Here is a 19994-nt window from a genome sequence, read left to right on the forward strand (position 1 = left end):
CTCTATATCCTTTTCACCCTAAGTTACAAATAGACTCTTTTTTGAGGAATGGAAGAGTGAAAGGTTGAGACACAGAACAGGAAGGACGAGATCATGTGCCAGACATGTACTGGGCTCAATAATTAAGGAAGGGCGGAGCAAAACCTAGCAGCTAGGAATGCTTGGCACACCCCTAGGGATAAACCTTGTTGGGCAAGGTAGGACTAGCATTCCAAGAGAGCCAGTGAGATTCTGCAACAAGCAGGAGAGGAGCAGTTACTTTGTAGAAACTTTGTGGGACACTTACAGCATTCTTACAAGTGGTAAACTGATGCCACTTGGAGTCCACACTAAAGTCCATGACTCCCCCACCAACTGGGGACCTCTTCTATTTTTAATTAAAGCAGTAGATTCAATTACTTTAGGACAGTGGTCAGCAAACTGCAGCTCGTGAGCCAAATGCTGCTCTTTGGCCCCTTGAGTTTTTAGCAAAGGCCAGCTTAGGAGTACCCTAATTAAGTTAATAACAATGTACCTACCTATATAGTTTAAGTTTAAAAAATTTGGCTCTCAAAAGAAATTTCAATCGTTGTACTGTTGATATTTGGCTCTGTTGACTAATGAGTTTGCCCACCACTGCTTTAGGGGATCTCACTAGATAGTTATCTGGTGCTGTCCTATTTCCCTGGAGAAAAATAGATAAAAAAGGAATGTCATCTAATTCCTGCTATGAAAACAGAATAAGAAAATTTTTAAATCAAAAACAGTAGTTTTGCCTGGCTGGCATGGCTCAGTAGTTGAGCGTCAACCTATGAACTAAAAGGTCATGGTTCGATTCCTGGTCAGGGCACATGCCCAGGTTGTGAGCTCGATCCCTAGTGTGAGGCATGCAGCTGATCAATGATTCTCTCTCATCCTTGATGTTTCTATTTCTCTCTCCCACTCCTTTCCTCTCTGAAACCAATAAAAATGTATTTTAACTGATGAACAAAAGTAGATCCAGAGACATAGAAGCATCAAAAAGACCATCAAACCTCAGAGGGAAGGGTGGGAGTCAGGGGATGGGGGGAGCAGGTAAGTGATCAACCAAAGGACTTGTATGGATGAAGATAAGCATAACCAATGGACACAGACACTAGGGGGGCAAGGGCATGTGCTGGGGGGTGGGAGCAGCCAGGGAGAGGTCAATGGGGGAAAAAAGGAGACATATGTAATATTTCCAACAATAAAGAATTTAAATTAAAAACATATATATATATTTTTTAAACAAACAAATAAATAAATAAACCAGTAGTTTTCATTTAAGAGTATAATAACTAATCATCTTTCATCAAAGAAAAACCATAAAGCAAATAGTTTCACCTAAAGGTACTCTGTTGTTTCAGATGCTGTATTGTAAAACATTTTCCCAATTAAAATTTTTAAGATAGTTGTAGATCCCCATGTGGTTGAAATATACAATACAGAAAGATATCTCATAGCATTTACTCACTTTTCCGAAGCACTAACATCTTGTAAAACTATAGTACACTATCACGATCAGATATTGACATTGATAAGGTTGAGATACAAACACTTCCATCACCACAAAATCCCTCCTGCTGCCTTCCCCCCGTTCTCTGACCCCTGCAACCACTAATCTAGATTATCCTCTAATTTTATAATTTTGTCATTACAATAATGTTAAGTAAATAAAATATAATATGTAACCTTTGGGATTGGCTGCTTTTATCCAGGATAATTCCCTGGAGATTCATCCTGCTGTAAAAGCTTCTAATTTGTATGGCTCATTAAACATAATTCCAACCTAGCAAAGTAAACGAAGACCTTGGGTTCACTGATGACTCACACTAAAGCAAAGAACACAGGAAATTAAATTTCACTTGGCTCTGTTATATATGTGTTTTCCTGCCACTGTAAAGACATAAACATCCTTGTTATCAAATTGTTTTACTACCAAGACCGTTTTATAAACCTTTATGCTTGTGTGGCCAAAAAGTTTTGTGAAACTTTTCTCCAAAACAATGTGGCTAATTAAGGCAGTTCAAAAAATCATCCTTATTATTATTAACTAGAGGCCCAGTGCACGAAATTTGTGCCAGGGGTGTGTGTGGGGGGCGGGGGGGGGGGGGGGACTCTAAACCTGGTCTGCACCCTCTCACAATCTGGGACCCCTTGGGAGATGTCTGACTGCCAGTTTAGGCCCGATCCTGTGGGCCTAAACCAGCATCAGACATCCCTCTCACAATCCGGGACAGCTGGCTCCTAACTGCTGGCCTGCCTGCCTGCCTAATTGCCCCTAACTACTCTGCCTGCCTGCCTCATCGACCCTAACCACTCGCCTGCCTGCCTGATCGCCCTTCACCTCCTCTGCCTCAGCCCTTGCCGTCCAGAAGGACGTCCGGAATGACGTCCAGAAGGTCGTTCGGCTGTCCAGTCTAATTAGCATATTATGCTTTTATTATTATAGATCATTTCAGATAGATGCAAATTTACAATTAACTTCCTGATTTTTTCCACTTAAAACAAAGTCTTTGCTCTCTCATACTATGCAAAAAAAAAAAAAAAAAGCAAAAACAAACAAACCCAACCTTACTGGAATTGCTGTTGTTTGAAAAAGCAACCCTCATGTTGAGTTTTAACCACTCCAGAGAAGAAATACATGTGTCTGTCAGCTCCAAAATCTTAAAAACCACAGATGATTTGTTAGTTCTTCAAATTTTCCCTTCAATGCATGTAGAATATTGTTCATAAGCACTTCTATTGCCTGCCAAATTTGGCAATAGAATCCCATCACTGGGTTTTGCTTTGAAAAGGAAACGCAAAATCCAGACCAGATAAATGACTTTCTACTCCTTACCATTTTCAAAAACACAAGCCAAATAGGCTCATATCATAATAACAAACCTATAACACAAAAGATCAAGCTACAAATGATGAAAGGATCTGCAACTTACATGTTTATAAAACATAGACCTAAAATTCATCCGTCTTTTAACTAGATCCATAGAACTCTGTGTTGGTGATATAATTTGTTAAGCAAATCAAAACTCATTAGTCACCAGTCAAAAGATCTAGATGAAGCACATACTCTGCTAAGTTCCTAACTTAGATATAAAGAGATAGACAGAGAGGGAGAGGGAGAGAGAAAAGGATAGAGGGAGAGATAAAAATAGGGAAGAAGGAAGAGCAGAGAAAAGGGGAGGTAGAGGACAAACCTCCCAGGCAGTTCCTTCAAATGTTTGTACAACTTAATAAATTGTGGCAAAAAGTATCAATGTTATTTAAACATTTAAGTAATTACCTGACAGGTAAAAAAATAAAAATAAACAACAGGTGAATTTCAACTTCCTTACTTAACCTTACTACACACACGCACGCACACACCCCTTGAGGACTGACTTCCTTCTCACAACTTTTCCTGCTTGGAGAAGGGTTCTAAGGCTAATACCAAAGGTTCCATTTAGACACTGGAGGCTAACCAGGATAACAGTCCATACTCATTACTCCCTGGCATTAGCTCACTGACACAGGTTTGTCTCCACAGTCCAAGAGAAAACTGGAGGGCATCAACCCATGTCTCATATTTGGATGCCCCACAGTGCTAGAGTCTACAAAATGTGTTGCACAAAGTGGGCACTAAAAACGAAATGGTGACTATTAAGAAAACATGCATGTACTAGTACATATTTAGAGGGAGAGCTACAAAGTTTCAGAATGCAACAGACCACTTTTCTAATTCTTAATCATCCCAAAGAGGTGGAGATTAAACAGCTTAGTGCCACTTTGTGTCCAAAACCTTATGTGTGGCCTTTAAATAACCGATCTACAACTCAATTTTCTCATCTGAACAATAAGGATAATAAGAGCACCCAACTCACATGGGTTTCAAAGGATTAAAAATTTGGTATGCTGGACCACTATACCATAAGGGTTAGCTACTGAAAGACTATTACGATAAAAGTGAGGCCACTTAGTCACACAAAGAGGCCAAAAACTTAAAAGAAATTATTCTAGAAAAGATAAATTCAGGGGTTGGCAAACTTTTTTCTATAAAGGGCCAGATACTAGTGTAAATATTGTGGTTTGTCAAGCCAAGAGGCACTATCCACAGCCCTTGGAACAATTATTCCCCCTGAAAGGCTAACAGGTTCTTTGTTTGTTTACATTTTCCCTTTTAAAACTTAAGGATCATTCTTAGGACGCAGGCCCATACCAAAACAGGCTGGACTTGGACCCAGGGCCACGGTTTGCCGACCACCGCATAAGATTATAATGATGATAACACAAGTCGGTGCTTTTTAAAGGCAACATAAGGGAAACGTGTGTGAGTTGATTCAAGTTGAGTGAAAAAGGTGCTGCCCCCAAATTTTTAAAATCCAGACGTGGCCGGCGCAGTTCAGGACGGGGAAAGGGCCTCAAAAGCGAGAACGTTCGCTGCACGTCTCTCGGGTCCGGCCGAGCCCTCGCCACACTTACTCCCAGCAGCGGCCCGCGGCCGATCACCGTCTCCCCGGGCGCCAGGGCCACCCGAGGGCCGCCGTCCCGCGGCTGCAGCTCAAAGCCCCCGGACATGGCGGCGAGGATCAGGCCCCTCCGCAAGGAGAAGGTCGCCGCAGCCGTTTCCGCCTTCCAGGGACACGCGTGGAGCCTGGATAGGCCCCCCGGAAAAACACGGGGCGGGGGGGAGCTGAAATTGGCCGGGGTGTGTCAAGTTCTCCCGCAACTGGGGCCCGGGCGCCGCCTCCCGAGTCCCGCCTCTCGACTCCGACCAGTGACGCAATCGGGGATTCCCCCTTCGCCAGTACTCCTACGGTTTAAAACCCCCGGGTGAGCCCTCCGCTTCCCCCTCCCACCGCCCATCTGGCTAGGAGGACGCCGGACCTTGTAGTCCGTAGCGCCGTCCTTCTCCTGCCTGGCCCAGCGGATGGTGCACTAGTAAAACTACCCATCCCAAAAGGCAATGCGCGCTCCTCTCTAGCCAACGCGGAATCAGAGTCAGCAAGGCTGTGCTAGAGTGGGCGGGGCCAGGGGAACTGGGGGAATGGGATTCAGTGGGCAGAGGATTCAAATCGCCAGAGAAGCTGGCACCTTCCAGCAGGTAAGGTCATTCCTTCCCTTCCAGCCGGCGTCCCGCAGGCTGTCTCCGGGGCGCGGCCCCTGCTCCAGTGCTGCCTCCGCTCTGAGGCGCAGAGCTGAAGTGACAGCCGGTGCTCAGAGTTGCTATTGTCAACTGTGTTCTTTGAGCTGTCAGCTGCAGCCTCCGAGTGGCACGCAAGGAGCGTGGCTCAGATGGGACGCGGGGTCATTTCTTCGGACTTGAGGGGTCTGGACAGGGTCGGGGCTCCCGAGAGCCGGGAGGCGCCCGCGGCTAGGTCTGTCCTGTCTCCGGATCCATCTCCCTCTGAGTGACACCTGAAAGGGGGCGAGCCCTTCCCTAACTCGAGAGGTAATTCGACAGGTTGGTTCTTAAAGAAGAGGCAGAAAGGGGATAGTTTTCTAGGCATCCAGGCAAGACTGGACTTAGAAGAAAGATGTCTAGTGGGACTTTAGGGACCTCACCAAGGTACCCCCCCCCCCCCACTGTTAAATTCAAAAGCCTTCTTCTGCCTCTTGTGCAGTAACTAATGAGAAGGCGCACTGTAGTCCCCAGTGAGATCCTGGAAGTGGTAACAAATAGTAACGTTCTCCTAATATGAGATTCTTTTCAATAATATGGTAGTTTGGCTTTGGTTTGTATTGATAATGAGCGGGGGGGGGGGGTGCATGGCAAAAACTTGGGGATGATTCATAAAACTTGTTTTTACCACTTTGCTTTCTTACTTCCCCAAACCCTCAAGAGGAAGAAGTCCTCTGTTGAATACAGGCATTAAAATCCTCGCCACCATAGTTCCTTTGGATTATAAACAACCAACTGAACGGGAGCAACTGTGGCCTTGAACATGTATGTGAGTAGCTCATTTGGAAAGGGGAATTGTCATGAGCTAAGTTAAAGAAATATTTAGGTGTATCTCAAACCCCTCCTCCAACACCATCAATCCCTATTATACAAGGAAGTGCTAAATGAAATAAACTAATTTTAAGTAAGTATAAGCTGTCTTCATATGCAAAAATAGCTCCATGCTTTCAACTGATTTTGGAAGCATGCACTATGCACCTCAGGTAAATTAGCTGAAACTGGACTTTTTTTTCAGTTAGGAAAAAATAACTTTATCTATGCATTAGTTTAACTTATAATTACATTTATACAAAACACTTTCAATATAGTAATTGGTAGAAATAAAGGTACAAGATTAGTTTTTGTGTATTTATTTATTTATTTTCAATATTTTATTGAATTTATTGGGGTGACATTGGTCAATAAAATTATATAGATTCCAGGGGTACAATTCTATAATATATCATCTGTATATTGTATTGTGAGTTCACCACCCCAATCATTAGTTACATGCTATACCTAATAGAATAATAAACATTATAGTGCTTAGTCACTGGTACTTGAGAGCCTCAGTGACTATTATCCTTGGTTCATAATTAATTGTGCAAGTAGGATAGCTTCAAGAGGCCATTTCTAAAACACTCATCATGGAATTGAATATTTCAGACTTTGTGTCATTGTAACCCTGACCTCAACCTCTTATCCATCTCAGATAGTATTTGTGTCTAATGTGAGCACCTACCCGTTAGGTACAAGTTGATAAGCAATCCTATCTAATAAAGAAGAAATATGCTAATTGACCATCATGCCCTCACAAAGATGGAGGCAACCACAGCCAATAAGGAGGGAATATGCTCATTGACTGCCACACCCTCAAAGATGGAAGCGCCCACAGCCACAAGATGGTAGCACCCAGTCCCTTCAGCCCTGCCAGGGCAGCAAGCGTGCGGCATGGCCAGGTCCGCCTTCAGGCAGGTCTGGCCACTCTACCCACCTACCTCCTGAGTCTCCCAGTCCCCTCAGCCCCCCAGCCTCCCAGGGCCAGCCTGAGGTGCAGGCAAGCCTCAGATAGCGGCTGCCCAGCTGCCCAAAGGTGCAAGCAAGCCTTGGATGGTGGCTTCCCATCCACCCAGGGCACCCGAGGCTCAGGTAACCGGCCGAGGCTTGCGTTGCCAGCAGTGGCAGCAGCAGAAGTGTGATGGGGGCATCGCCTTCCTTCTGATTGCCGGGTCACCTCCCACCCCTGAGGGCTCCTGGACTGTGAGAGGGGGCAGGCTGGGCTGAGGGACCCCCCCTCCAGTGCATGAATTTTCATGCACCGGGCCTCTACTTCTTATATAAACTATAAATGTCCATCAGGTTTATGATTAGGTTGTAAATTGTAGATGAAGACCTTAATGACAAGGCATCAGTTCCCACAGACAATGAGTATTCAGGAGCTTAATAGAATTGAATCCTATACATTTTTAAAGGTATTTTCAATAAATGGTTGGAATATGTTCTCACAATAGGCATTTCTACTAAATTCAATAAATCATAGTCTTTTTTTTTTTTTAGATAATGTTCTTTGGGAGCAAGCAGAAAGACAAATGTTTACTAGCAAACCCATTTACTAACAATATTAAAAAGAAGAAGAGAAGTAACATTTGTTGAGGGTCTCCAACATGCAATTCAGATGTGAGGCTAGATGATTCACATGTTATCCCTCTTAATCCTAGCAAGAACATACACGTGAAGAGCATTATTGGCCCCATGTTACAGATTGAAAAGCTCAAGTCAAGAAAGTTAAAGTTTTTAAAATCATGCCCAAAAAGTTACCTGGCTCACAGTGGGACCCGTAGTCTGATCTGAAGAGACTGAATAAGTTTAAAACTCTGACTTTTAGGTTACCTATGCGGATAATTAACTAAAACTTCAAGCTATGCAGAATAACTCCAAGAGGAACCATAATTCAAGAGTTTCTGATATAGACTTGAACTCTGTGGATACTGAGAAGGAAAAAAATGAATCAAAATAACTTTTTTAAATGGCTGCCTCAAGAAGTTACTCTACACATTTTCAGTCAGCTGGACATTCAGAGTTTGTGCAGGGCTTCAATGACATGCGTGAACTGGTTTGCCACAATAAGAAACAATGACTCCTTATGGAAACCTCATTGCTTGGCTGTACGAGCTGTGTGCGAAAGAGAAGTAGATGATGATCGAAAAAGCGGTTATTCCTGGAAGGTAAATGTAATTTTTGTGGTCTGTAGTATTCTTAACTACATGGTGGTAGGTGTGAACCAAACTCTGCTTTCTGCTTGGATGAGGTAAGATTTCATATAGAGAATGACATACAGAGTGTGTTGACTTTTGAACAGCCTTGGGCAAACTACGGCCCGCGGGCCAGATCCGGCTGTTCTATCCAGTTCTCTTGCTCTCCCCTCCGCTCCTTTACTTTGAATTTATATTAGTTCACACAAACACTCCATCCATGCTTTTGTTCCGGCCCTCCGGTCCAGTTTAAGAACCCATTGTGGCCCTCGAGTCAAAAAGTTTGCCCACCCCTGAAATAAGAGATCAACTGAAGGACTTGTATGCATGCATATAAGAGTGACCAACGGATGCAAGACATTGGGGGATGAGGGCATGTATGGGAGTGGGGTGGGGGGGGGGGCAATGGTAAGATATGTACACATATAATACCTAAATAAAAATTTGAAAAAAAAAAAAAAGTTTGCCCACCCCTGCTTTTGAACTTAAAGTTGAATTATGATTCTTTTCCTGCAAACCATACTGTCTCCCATCCATTCTTTAACATTTTTTCAATCTTAAATTTGGGCATTTTCCTCTGTTAACCAGAAGAAAAGTGGCTACTTCTTTTAACTTGGTATTATCCAAAACCCCCAGCAAACTCTATGGTTCACACTGTATATATACACATATACACGTATACACACACACACACACACACACACATTTAGTAGTATATGTGTATATCAATGTAAAAACTTAATCTTCTTTCAGCCCTATCAATCAGATTCTCTGGTTTCAAACAAACTCAACTCACCAGGGAGCAGCCTACTACCTTCTGTGATGATGCTGGTTTACCTTTTTCAGGACACACTACTGAGGAATTACAAGAAGAGTCAAGTGAAACTTGGATGGCTAAGTGGCAGATTCAGCAACATATGTTCTCTTAGCCTACCCGAAACAATCATGTGCCCAATGGATGCAGAAACGTGGGGGGAAATTCTAGAAGCAGAATTGAAAAGACCAAATCACAAACAGATCTCATAACTGTGAGAATTTAAACCTAAAATGACTCTTAGGTTGCAAAAGGTTTATCTTTATCCATTCATTTTGTTGATGTTGTTCACCTTTTAAAATATTTAATCTTTAAAAGTAGAAAATATTGTAATAGTAAAGCTTTGTTTTTACTTGGCACTTCAGTAAAAAATATTTTTCTGGTTTTAATGTAACGTGAAAAAATCATGAAATGTTTTTTATATAAGAAATAATGTACCAGTAGAGTAATTCCAAAATGTATTGTTTCATGTATTTTGTGTTAGTATATTGTGGTACTTGAATGAGAAGAGAGTTTGGCATTTTCTGATTAATGATAATTCAAAAATTCAGGAAACCATTTGAAGAAGCTGTCTTGGAGATCATTAAATAGTTATAACTAGACTTATGGGAAGAAAACCTAAATTAAATTAATAGCAATATGTTTAAGTGTATAGTAAATGTATACTTCAATAACTTTAAGTTTTCCATTTCAGTGAAATCAGATTGAACTGTTAAACATTGAAACCATTATAAAATGTGCTAAGTTTGTGGCTTAGTTTCAAATTAATCTGATCATGGGGCCAAAACTCTCAGAGACTGAAAATTTATGGAAAATATTCAGAATACTTAACTATCATCAGAACTGCCATTCTATTTTTCCTAGCAAACCTCTCTTTCTGCCCATCTTAAAGCACCATCTAGTGTTTTACTCATAGATAACCAAGACAAAGGACAGCTCCTTTTTGTTTTCGCCACATTTAAAAAATATATATTGTTTCAGAGAACCCTAAATACCTGACTTTGTTAAAGTTTATAGCTTTCCAGTAACATTTAATTTAATGTTTGTTCTCTTTTTCTTAAAAGTAGGTGCCATAATATACACTCTACCAGATTGTTCATTCTGAATCTGTGGCCAGCACCATCATAGAAGGTGTCTACAAAACATTTTAGTTAGGATGGTGTTTTCTTCTTACACTGTGCTCTATAGCATGAAAAATAAGGATCCATGAAACCAGTCCTTAACAAATAGGCAAATATCAGAAAGATGCCCCATTCTCTACAAATTCTCTTTGTTGAATCAAACAGGGGATGATTGCTTGTCTCCTATGATCTTCTTAGAGTTTGAAGGGGCCTTAAAGATCAGGCAGTCCAATCTCTAAGACTATTTGGCAACGCCCTCCTTAGGAATGTTCTTCCTATCACCCATCATTCATTCTTTTCTTGGCAACCTCTTTTGTAAAACTTACCATCTTGATCTGGAAACCATCTCTAACTTCTACTACCATTCTGGATTAAGTTGCCCTCTGAAGGTTCCCCATAGATCTTTGTACATGCCATTCTCAAAGCTGCCACACCACATTAAATTTGTGTTTATCTGTCTCTCTCCCCCTTTAAACTGTGAGATTTTTTATGGCATGGACCATTTATTTATTTTTGTGTTCCCAAAGCCTGGAACATATAGGTATTCCATAAAAAATATTAAATTATTTGTGTGTTATTTATTTTAATTCTACCCAAAATATATAATAAAAACAATTTACTATATTGTTAGTAGACAAGTATTGAAATGCAATGTAAAACTCATAAGATATATGGTATGCTTGATATTAATGCTAACATATGAATAATTGTTTTGGTATGCTCGAAAGTTGTAAGAGAAAAATCAGAAAGTAGAAATATTCTGTTTTATTTTTTTAAATAAACACTTGAAAATACACTTCACCCAAATGTATCACTTACTACTTTTAATTATTGGGTCATCCCTATCAATTTTAAGTTTTTGGTTTTTGTAGTATTATTGCATTTAAGTAATTCTTGGTGTGATAAATTATGAGCAATGATCTCAGTCTACACTGAAAGGGAAGTTTGGGAACTCAAAGATAAATTTTATGGTATGGGCTTAGAATGAAGTGCCTGTTTATCAGACCGAGCCATTAGCATTTGAAAACATGAGTGGGTGGAGTAATATGGGAGGAGTGCTCTCAATCCTTATATAGAAAAAAATACCATGTTAAATATACACAATTTGTAAAAGAGACAAGATTATTGGAATTTCCAATGTTTTTTAAATATTTAATCAGTTCAAATTTTTTAAAAAAATTTAGAAATCTTTTTTTAATTGCTTCTAGCTTATAACCCAATCTTAGACCAGGACATAATCATTAATAAAATCTATATGAATATAAACGTTAAACCTTAGAATAGTCACATATTTACAAGATTAATTTGAAAAATATAACCCCTAACTACTTTATCTTTGTTTTGACTTTACATAATATTTTCTCTCCAAAAATTCAAATGCATAATATTAAAAAAAATAAGAATAATACATAAGATGGAGGATCATGTCTTTTTATTTAAAGTACAGTTGAAAGACCAAAGGTCAAATGGATGGAAGTAGGTCAACAATAGACAAAGTTGAATTATAATAGTTAACATTTATTGAGTGTCTACTCCACAACAAGCATTAGCTTATGTGGGGGGTGCTATTACTGTATCTCTACTTATGAATGAGGAAACAGGTTAGCAAATGATCTATCTAGTTCATTACTACTCCCCAGTAACCTATAAGAGTATGTAACAGTAGGTGCTAAATAAATTTGTATTGAATGAATTAAAAACTTATCTGAGAATGAGCAACTCAAGTGGAAGAGCCAAGAATGTTCCTCCAACTTTTTATTTTTAAAAATTTAAAACCTGCAGAAAAGTATAATTATATGACAAAAACTTTTATGTATACCCTTTACCTAGATATACCAGTTGTTAACATTTCCACATTGGTTTTATTATTAATTTTGCTGAAGTATTTGAAAATAAGATGAAGATGTAATGATACTTTATTCCTAAATATTTCAGCATGCATCTTCTAAGAATAAGTGTACTCTCCTGTATATAATAACATTATCACATCTAAAATTTTATATTAATTCAATAATATCTCATTTACAATCCATACCTAAATTTCCCCAATGGCCCCCCAAAATAGATTTTATAGATTTTTTTTCAATTCAGGATCCAAACAAGATTTACATGTGCATATCGTTTTTATGTCTCTTTAATCTCTTAATGGGAAGTGTCCCCCTGCCTTTGATTTTGTTTTTCAGGATACTGACTTTTTAAAAAGAATTCAGACTGGTTATCTTATAGAATTTTCTGTAATTGATTTGACTGATTGCTCTTCATGGTTTGATTCAGGTATAACATATTTAGCAACTATACCACCTAGGTGATGTAATATACTTCTTATTGCATCACATTAAGAATTAGCACATAATGTCTGATCCATGTTAGAAGGTAAGTCTGATCATTTGATTGAGGTAGTAACACCAGATCTCTCCACAAGAAAGAAATGAAAAGGGAGCCCACTGTATGGGAATAGTTGGCACTGTTGGCAATGCAACATCTGATAAAGGTTTAATATCCAAAATATATAAGGAACTCATACAACTGAACAAAAGACAAACAATCCAATTGAAAAATGGGCAAAGGATCTAAATAGATACTTCTCCAAAACGGACATACAGATGGCCAAGGGACATATGAAAAAATGCTCAAAGTCACTGATCATCAGAAAGATGCAAATTAAAACGATATCACCTCATACCTGTCAGAATGGCTACCATCAGCAAATCAACAAATGACAAGTGCTGGTGAGGATGTGGAGAAAAGGGAACCCTAGTACACTGCTGTTGGGAATGCAGACTGGTGTGGCCATTATGGAAAACAGTATTGGGGTTTCCTCAAAAAAATACATATGGAAGCACCATTTGACCCAGTGATCCCACTTCTAGGAATATATCCTAAGAAATCCAAAACACCAATCAGAAATAATGTATGCACCCCTATGTTCATATGTGGTGAAGGCCTGGAGCGGGAGATGGAGGTGGGTTAGAAGAGATCAATTGGGGGGGGGAGGGAGGGGGAGGGGGGAGGGGAAGAGGGGGAAGAAGGGACATGTAATACTTTCAACAATAAAGATTTATTTTTACAATAAAGATTTTTAAAAAACTGACACCACAAGTAGAAGGGGCACCATGGCACTTCCAGAATGGAGCATATTAGGAACAAGACCCAGCGAACAACTCAGACATGAGTTTGTCCGCATCCACTGAGAGGTGTACTTCTGCAGTGGCTCCCTGTCAGACTTATAACCAGGAAACCGGCTTCCTGGCCTCTCTCTCGCTATATAGAACTTTTTCCCTAAGTAAAACTTGCTTTGCATCTCACTCTACTCGTTCTTAAATTCTTTCCTGCGCTAGTCAAGAGCCAGGGCAGGGCCAGCCCCCAGGATGGAACCCATTTGGTGACTCCTGTATGAAGGTTTAATATATATTTATCATTGAAATTCCAGAAGGAATGGAGAGAAGGAGGTCACCTTCAAGTTTCCCTCAGCTCAGTGGGACTTAAGGGAGATCCGACAAAGTTCCAATGCCCCATGAGAGAGCTAGAGAAGCAGCTGAGAAATAAGGTCACAGGACCCCAAAGCAGAAGCCATGGGATTGACAGCCAAAACCATGAAAGAAATAGAGGATGCCGCAGAGTCCTTAGAGCACCCCTTACCTGGAACCCTGATCCTGCCAAGAGAACAGCCTGCACATTTTAGGAGCAAAGGACACACTGAGAGGAGAGGCTGCTACCCAAAGGGGCAAGAGGCCCCTCAGGAAAGGCTGCGGCGTGCAGGCCGCAGGCTGCGCCTCTGATGCAACGCTGTTACCCAAGCTTCCTGCTCTGACTGGATGCCAGGAAAGGGGAAGAAGGAAAAAGGGGGAACTCCAGATAGGATTGCCAGAGTTAGCAAATAAAAATACAGGATGCCCAGTTAAATTTGAATTTTAGATAAACAATAAATCATGATTTTTATATAAATGTGTGCCAAATGTCTCATTTTTAAAACAAATTTTAAAAAGTGTTTCAGGCCCTAACCGGTTTGGCCAGTGAATGGAGCGTCGGCCTGCAGACTGAAAGGTCCCAGGTTCGATTCTGGTCAAGGGCATGTACCTTGGTTGCGGGCACATCCCCAGTGGGGGGTGTGCAGGAGGCAGCTGATTGATGTTTCTCTCTCATCAATGTTTCTAACTCTCTATCCTTCTCCCTTCCTCTCTGTAAAAAATCAATAAAATATATATTTTAAAAAAACAGTGTTTCAGTTTTATCTGAAATTCAATTTAACTGGGCATCTGTATTTTACCTGGTAGCCCTAGTCCCAAAAGACTGAGTAATATGTTGAGCCTGAGTTAGCGTGTAAATGACTGGAGTACTTTCCATAGGCAAGATTAAGTCTTATAGTGTGTCCTGTGTGTCCCATCCCCCTCCCAACTCCACAGTCTTCATGAACCAGAATATGGTTGCTGACTACGCGGTGGCATTGTAAGGTAACGCAGTCTCTTCTCAGGCCCACTCTGCCTAAACACCCTACAGCACCCATTTCTACTCTATAGCAGTTGCTTCATGCTGTTATAGGACATCCTTCTCCCAGGTTCCAGGAGAAACGGAGAATGTTCCGCCATGGAAATGTATTGGAATACTATTAAATTAGGGATAATTCACATCTTGATGATGTCTAGTTATCATATCCCTGACCAAGGAATATTTCCATTGGTCTTTGAGTAGTGTTTTAAATTATACCCTAAAGCAAACAGCTTCTTAGATTGACATAATATATGTATGTTTTCTCAGATCCAGAAAACCAACAATATTTTACAACCTTGAAAAACTTGAGGAACAGGCTGGCTGTCTTCCCTAAAATTGTTTAATCATAATAACTTCCATCGATTAAGTGCCTTTTATGTGGCCATTTAACTCATCAAACAGTCTTGAAATGTAGTTTTTTAACATTAATATTTCAAAGATGCAAAAATTGAGGCTCATGGAAGCAACATAAGGTGAGTAAGTTCCAACAGCTTGTACTTGGAAGAGTGTGACTGGAGCTGGTTCTGCCACCCCCTCCTTGAGACCTGGTCAATGCTAACAGCTTCCAGCAGAGGGAGGAATAGTTCTACTAAAACCAGACCAAGAGCTTGAGTGTGAGAAAATTCCTCATTCCAGCTGGGTTTGCTAATCTCAGAAACCAGAAGTCAGAATTTGTCTGAACCCTTTTGAGTCCCAAATAACAGAACTGAAACTAATCAGTTTCACCTCCAGGTGGGAGGGTTGGGCTAAGAGTGAAGTGTGACTTTAAGAACATAGGGAGGGTACAACCCAAAATGACAAGCAGCCTCTACAGCTAGAAGTTTAAGAAGTCAAGGAATATAATAATCAATTTAATAAAATTTCTATCCCTCTCTGCCCCTCAATCCTAATCTGGCCACCTAATAGTTTTCTTTACCTTAATCTCCAAAGGCACAATTTAAAACATATGAATTTAATTTTGCACTTTTTGTCCAATTATTCTGTGCAGGTGTTTTTCTGTAGGGGTATTATTTCTTTTCCACAGATTCATTCTTTAACTCTTCATCCCAGTGTCTCCACTGATTCTGCAGTTCTATGATGCTGGGCTGTGAGTGTGAGTATATTTACTGAAGTAAGGGATGTGAGTTCTGAGTTTGTTGGTTTCAAGAACTTAGAAATAAACATTTATGGTTTGACAGTCTTGAGGTGTAAAGAAATTTCTCACTCTTTTGCTAACATTGTGAATAAATTCTTCTTCCCTATATAAAAAGACTATGAAAGGAATTCACCTAGGGGTGAAAAAACTTCCAGAATTATGTTTTTATTCTTTCCCTTTGAAACTCATTTAGGCAGAAAGTTGAACAAGGGGCCTTGGGGAGCTAAGCAAGGTAATCAAAATTCACACGCAAGACTCCATTTCATTTAAAAATAAGCTGCTCACATTTAAGTATTGAAATCTGTCTCCTGGATTATATACACTTTATTATGTATACAATATCCACATCTCAAAATGAAAGTAAAATATGCCTAAGTATGACATATTGTTTTATCTCAATATGACTTCATTTTTTATTTTACTGTCCTGACCCTGCCTAAGCACAGTATATTTGTGATGCAAGTCACCACTCAAGATCAAGGTTTATAGATAACCTGAGGCCCGGTGCACGAATTCCTGAATCGGTGGAGTCCCTAGCCAGCGATCGGGGTCTATCAGGGCCATCTCACCCAGTCCTGATTGGGACCAGCCTGCCAGAGGGAGGGACTGTGGGAGGTTGGCCAGCCACGGGAGGTTGGCTGTGGGTGCACACTGACCACCAGGGGGCAGCTCCTGAGTTGAGCATCTATCTGCCCTCTGGTGGTCAGTGTGCACCATAGCTACTGTCCAATCATAACTGTCGCTTAGGCTTTTATATATATAGACTAGTGGCCTAGTGCACGAAATTTGTGCACATTAAAAGGGAGTTAATTAGAAGAAATACTTTAATATGGCTATTTGCCCTTTCTCTATAATAGAAGTGTCAGAGATGAAAGAAAATTAATAAAATGTATATGAAAATCTCCCTCCTGTCAGAGTCTGAGGCGCGCCACGGGACCCAGAGTCAAATCCCCGCCCACCCGCATGCGCCTCGAAATCATGCGAGACCCAGACCCAGCCGGCCCCACCCCGTCAAGCCCCACAGGGCGGCAGGCACGGCCCCAGGTCCTCCAGCCCCAGTACGAGGGTGTGAGGGTGTGACGACCATTTGCATATTAGCTCTTTATTATATAAGATAATAGGTACCCTAATGTGAATGTTTATTAGATGGTATCCTTCCATTTCTGCAGCTGCTTCTTATTAACTATGTGGGCAATTTGTCTGTGACTCAGATTTTCAACTATAAAATGAAGATTACAGAAGTATGTACTTCATGGAACTGTTATGAGAATTAACAGTTATCCTCCTCTCCCCATCCCTTTACCCTTGGATTGAGAGCTGAGACACTCCACCATTCAGAGATGAAGAGGATGAAGAAGAGCCAGCCAAAGAGACTGAGAAATGAAGTAGAGGGGAAACTAGAAAGTAAGTGAGATGCCTAAGGAGGCAGGAGGGACCTACCAATGGCACCTGACTTCTGGGACCATTGGTTTTAACAATGTGGATGGAAGTTATTTATGCGTTTAATAAATTGACAGGTACAATATATTACATTTCTAAATCTAATTGAAAATATTGCTGCTCAGGAGTTGAGAAAAGGCCTGAGAACTTTTAGAATGCACAGCATGGAAATTTTTACTTATTTGTGGCATTTCCTGAAATGATCCTACGTGACCTGGACTCCACTGCTGCTTTGGTCTTACATGCAGGCCCCTTTGCTCCCCCACCTCCCACTCATACTTTGCTTTTACCACACGGGCATCCTTCATGTTCCTCAAGCTCGTCCCACCTCGGCCCTTTGGACTTGTTTTCTCTGTCTGAATGATTTCCCCCCAGATATCAGCATGGCTCACCTTCTTCCTTTAGGTGTCTGCTCCAATGTCTCTTATTGGAGAGGACTGCCCTGACTTCCTTTGCTAATAGAGCATCACTAGCCTCCACTCTTTATTCCTGTTATCTAACTTTTCATGTAATAATTATCACCACATTATAATTTGTCTATTTAAAAAGAATATAAACTCAACAAGATCGGTAGCTAAAACAGTGCCTGCCTGACATGTAGTGATTAATCAATAAATATTTTGAATAAATATTAAATAAATAAATAAAATAAAAAACAAATGGCCAAGACATTTCCATGGTAACTAGATACCTCATAATTATTAATCTCCAAAGGAGGGTAAAAACTCCATGTTTGATTAAGGGACATAGTTTTAGAATCTACAGGCAAATGTCTGCAAACAGCCTCCCTACACACACACACACACACACACACACACACACACACACACTTACACACACTTTTATGTAACTAAACAAGAAAGGCTACCTGAGAGCATTCACTTCAAAACTCTAGTGTAGATTTTATTTCTAAAAACCCTCTAGTGACAACTGTTTCTGAAGTTTCTGACTTCGTGTGAATAAATTAAAAAATACATGCTGTATAAGATTCCCACAATAATATTAATGTTTATATATTACTTTAAATTTTCTTCTATTTAAAATAATAATTTGGTTTTTTATTAATTTATTGAGGAGACACTGGTTAATAAAATATCAAGACTCCTTCCATCACCATTTATCCTCTCTTTACCCTCTTCTGCCTCCCCTACCTCCCCTTCCCTCTGGTAATCACCATATTGTTGTCTGTGTCTATGATTTTGGTGTGTGTAGGGGAGGGAGGGGGAGGGTTGCTTAATCCCTTCACCTTTTTCACCCAACCCCCAACCCCCTCCTCTCTGATAAATGTCAGTCTATTCTCTGTCTTTTTGCACCTGTTTCTATTTTGTTTGTTTTGCTTATTAGATTCCACATGTAAGTGAAATCATATGGTATTTGTCTTTCTTAGACTGACTTAATTCATTTCGAATATTACTCTCCAGGTCTATCTATACTGTCACAAAAGATAAGATTTTTTTTATGGCCAAGTAAGTATTTCATATGTAACTGTACCATAGCTTTTTTATTCACTCATCTACTGATGGACACTTGGGCTGCTTCCAAATCTTGGCTATTATAAATAACGTTACATTGAGTATAGGGGTCCATATATTCTTTTGAATCAGTGTTTCAGGTTTCTTCAGACAAATTCCCAGAGATGGAATAGCTGGGTCATAAGACAGTTCCATTTTTAATTTTTTGAGGAAAGTCCATCCTGTTTTCCACAGTGGCTGCGCCAGTCTGCATTTCCACCAACAGTGTCTAAGTTAACTCTTCAATAAACTATATTTACTACATTTTGAGTCCTCACTTTTTAAGTAACCCTTTCATTGATTTTAGAAATTTCAACTTTAAAAAAACCTCAGGGTTTGAAAGAGAAAGTATGCAAAGCATTCAACCAATTAGCATTTGTAGCTAACATTTGGGTGTCCAGATGGAGCAGAAAAGATAACTAACTAGATGCCTTTACGTGTGTGCGCCATATGTGCAGACACCATGGACTTTGCAACCCTGGTACCTTTGTTGCAGTATGACACTGAAGCACATGAAACAAGCCAAATAAGGGAATAGTTACATCTTTGCTGACTCATTTGACAAAGACAAGAAATTCATAGACAAATGCAAATAAAGAGTGAATGCAGGGGGAATCAACTGGGGAAGATTTTCCCGTTTCTGATGCCCTGAAGAAGCATCCACATAAGGAGAGAACACTGAGAACAGATGCATGAATGCAGAAGGGTGGCCACATGAATGTGTAGAACATGTACAGGTATTAGGATAGTGTTAATCACTTGCATGTTCCTGTTCTTTTGCCTTCCTGAGAATAAGAACTTGACCTTGTCCTTGATCTGCACAGGAAGAATAGGGTAGAATTAGAATTGCCACTGCATTGTAATAGAGGCCATAGGGGCTTACTTTTGTTTTATTTTCTCAGCATGGCTGAACAGAGGCAATCAATAAGTAGCCATTGAAAGACTGAATGAGTAAAACAAGGAGAAAAACTTTCCATTGTTAGGAAGCAAGGAAAGGCCTTTCTATACCTAATTGCAGATTACCCCAAAACAACAAGAAAAAAGAGAAACAGCAATATAAATTGCATTTTCAATATGACTAAGGAGATGTGTAATTGAAACACAGTCTGAAAACAGAAAGTCGATGGAAGAATGAGAAATGATTTAGCAGAGGAAGAGGAAGGTCAATTATAGTACATGCAGGGAGAGATACCAAAAAGAAAAAAAGTGAAGTGCATTGTGGAAACCCAGAATGGTCAGGAATTGAAGGAGCAATGTCTTAAAAAAGACACATAGCCAAAACCGGTTTGGCTCAGTGGATAGAGCGTCAGCCTGCG

The 19994-nt window shown here is 40.2% G+C and overlaps 1 pseudogene across 1 annotated transcript; it reads left to right on the top strand.

The window, feature by feature from the left end:
- Positions 1-7838: 7838 nt before the first annotated feature.
- LOC308256685 (F-box only protein 48-like) lies at positions 7839-9209 on the top strand (annotated as a pseudogene). Its single transcript, XR_013961681.1, has 2 exons — positions 7839-8142; positions 9016-9209. The product of XR_013961681.1 is annotated as an F-box only protein 48-like (transcript).
- Positions 9210-19994: the final 10785 nt, after the last annotated feature.

Source organism: Plecotus auritus, assembly GCF_963455305.1.
Source record: "Plecotus auritus genome assembly, chromosome: 8".
Classification (NCBI taxonomy): Eukaryota; Metazoa; Chordata; class Mammalia; order Chiroptera; family Vespertilionidae; genus Plecotus; species Plecotus auritus.